The following is a 2,945-nucleotide window of genomic DNA, read 5'->3' as shown; positions in this document are numbered from 1 at the left end:
CCAAGGAAAACTTGGAAGTTCACTCCATGAACCAATGGTTTTTTTTGGTTGTTTTTTCCCCCCTACTTCCAGCATTTTTTCTCCCTAAGCTCCAGTGTTTCAAGCCGGAGGCAGGTAAGACATTTTGAAGGCAGGCGGTCCCACGGGTGGGAGGGAGAGCCGCCCGGGAACGAGATTGGAGGCTGAAACCTGCCTGCCGGATTAGAGGCAGACTCTTTGGAGCCTGACAACCCCGTGCACCAGCTGGGAGACCCTGAGCAAGTTCTTTGACCTTTCTGAGCCTGTTTCTCACCTGGAAAATGGGAATGACATTGCTTTCCTTCCCAGGGCTGCTCTGTGCCTAAATGAGATGACACAGGCCGAGGGCCTGGCACACGGTAGATACCAGTAGAGTAGTGGAGTCCTGTCTTCATTCTGGGGCACAAAGACCTGTGGCTCTGGAAATAGAGGGCCAGGCTGTGTGGCCTAAGGCTGGTTACTTGACTTTCCTGAGCTGCCGCCTCAATTGTAAAATTGAGTTGCAATGGGACGAGGCCAGGGTCCTAGTGGGTCCCTGGTATCCTGCACAGTCATGACAGTAGCTCCTGTTCCCCAGTGGCCCCACCTCGATCTCATTCATCTGAGACTGGGACTGATGGACAGCTGGCAGAACTTCCCAGACCTGAGGCCACTCCCGACTTTCGCCTTTTGTTGGGGTTGGGCCTCAGCCTTAGGTCCCCCTGCTTCTCCTGCACCCACACCTCCTGCCCCGGAAATGAGGACCACTTCATGTGCATTCATGTTTGAGTCAATGTTTCCAGGGGGTGCCCCTTGAAATGCAGGCCCAAGTCCCCCAAACTGAACCAGGCAGCTGGAAAATATGTCAGAATTCGGTTTTAATGCTCATGCATTTGGATCCAGTCTTCCACCAAAACTTTCCTGCTGTGCCTTTTAAAACAGGAATTTCAAATTCTCTCTTTGGCCTATGTGAGGCTCTTTATGAGTGTTTTAGGGGACAGAGGGAAAGGTGGTAGAGATTTTTGTACCAGGTATGGACGTGGGGCTGAAAATGACCTTGGCTGTGGCTTGTGTGAGAATACATAAAAGACCATCCATGAGGCCTAAGGTAAATGCCTAGCGATGATTACCAGCAGAAAATAAGAAAATCGATCCCTCCCCACACCATCAAAAAGAGAAACTGACCTTGAGATAAAAGAAAAACAAAAATTTTCAAGTTCAAACGAAACGATTGCCCAGTGCATTTAGTCTTTATGGCATTACGTTTTAGAATTAGGTTTCCACAAATTAGCTGCCAATCATATTGGCTTTTAATTGCTCAGACAGACCCAGGGTGCTCTAAGCTGCCATAGCTGACTTTTCTGGTGTCCAGTTGTTCTTTATGCAAGTAGCAAATCAAAATCATGTCCAAGCAGGGTCTGGGGACAGCATAGGGCTCCAATCTCAGCCTCTCACTTCTGGGATACAGGTTACTTAACCTCTCCCTGCCTCTCATTCTTCTTCTTAAAATGGGGTTGTTGGGAGCTCAGATTAAAGAATCATAAAGCCCTTAAAATGTGAGCATCCTGTGCCAAGAATTCAGTCAATAGTGAAAGAAAAGCCGAGCCTTGAAATTGGTGGAAAATAAATTTTACCTTCCAGTACCCCTGCTGGGAGGGTATTCTGGGCACGGTCACCCAGGTGGAGAAGGGAAGGGTCAGGTTTCCACAGCCCAGAACGCCTGGTGATACACTAAGATTCAAAAACAGTAGGTTTTTAAAGAAATTATTCAATACGCCGTAAACACCCTCAACATTTCACGCTGCCGCCATGGTAGGCATGGCACTCTACTTCCTTCCCCACTGCAGGTGGCTTTTTTGGGTCTTTTCCTCTATTTTAGTGGTTCTCGAACTTGAGGCACTTCAGAATCTTCTGGAGGACTTGTTAGCACAAGGCCTCACCTCAGGGGATGTAGCGGGGATGTGGGAGGGAGAAAGGGAGAGGTGACTGGGATGACTTGCACGTCTAACAAGTTCCCAGGTGATGCTGATGCTGCTGGTCCAGGGACCACACTTTGAAAACCACTGCTCTGTCTGACATGAACTATTTACTCAGGAAATTTCCCTCCCAAACCCAGCTTTCCCCAGAAGCGCTGACCACGGGATCGGCAGATGGTCACCAGTTTGAAAGGACAAGACGGAGGACGTAAAAGTGTGTGGCTTGTGGTGGTCTGAAGTGGGGCCTCTTGAGAGTCCCGTAATTTGGAGGACCCTGAGGTAGTTACAATATAAAGATTCTAAACACAGAGCTTTAGCTGGTGATCACTAAACCAAGGTTTCAGAAAACGAGTGGCGGGTGGGCACTGTAGTATCTTTCTGGCCAAAGGGCATCCACTCTGCCTAAGTGGAGGGCCTGGAATGTTCTGGAGGAGGGCAGGCTTTTCTCGGGGAGGCAGGATGCATTTTGGAAAAGCGGCTGCACTGTGGGCAGAGGTGTGTGGACGAGGTGTTGGATGGGCAGGCCCGAGGCGTGCTCTCCCAGGCCGGCTCTCAGCAGCGTGCACTTCAGGGGATGGTGTGTGTGTGGGGGTGTGGGGGTGTGGGGCATACTGCCTTTGCAGCCTCTGACTCCTGAAGAGAACTGTGCAAATCTCAAGCGGATTCACCAGCTTAACAACAAAATTAAGTAGAGCTTTCTCTGGTTCTTAGACACTTCTCCCTCTCATTCTCTCTCTGGAGTTGACCCCATTTAAAAATTTCATTAGGTTTTTAATCAGGTTCCATGATGATGTGCTTTACACGAGGTTAGAATCTAACCGTTTAGAAAGGCACGAACGAGGAGAATACAGCAGTCCCCCTTATCCGTGGGGGATGGGTCCCAAGACACCCAGGGATGCGTGAAGCCGCCGATGGTACCAAAACCTGTATGTACTATGTTTTTTTTCTGATATGTACATACCTAGGGTAAAG

The sequence above is a fragment of the Pteropus alecto genome, unplaced genomic scaffold, assembly GCF_000325575.1.
Source record: "Pteropus alecto unplaced genomic scaffold, ASM32557v1 scaffold156, whole genome shotgun sequence".
Classification (NCBI taxonomy): Eukaryota; Metazoa; Chordata; class Mammalia; order Chiroptera; family Pteropodidae; genus Pteropus; species Pteropus alecto.
The sequence above is the reverse complement of the archived record's forward strand: the minus strand, read 5'-3'. Positions refer to the sequence as shown.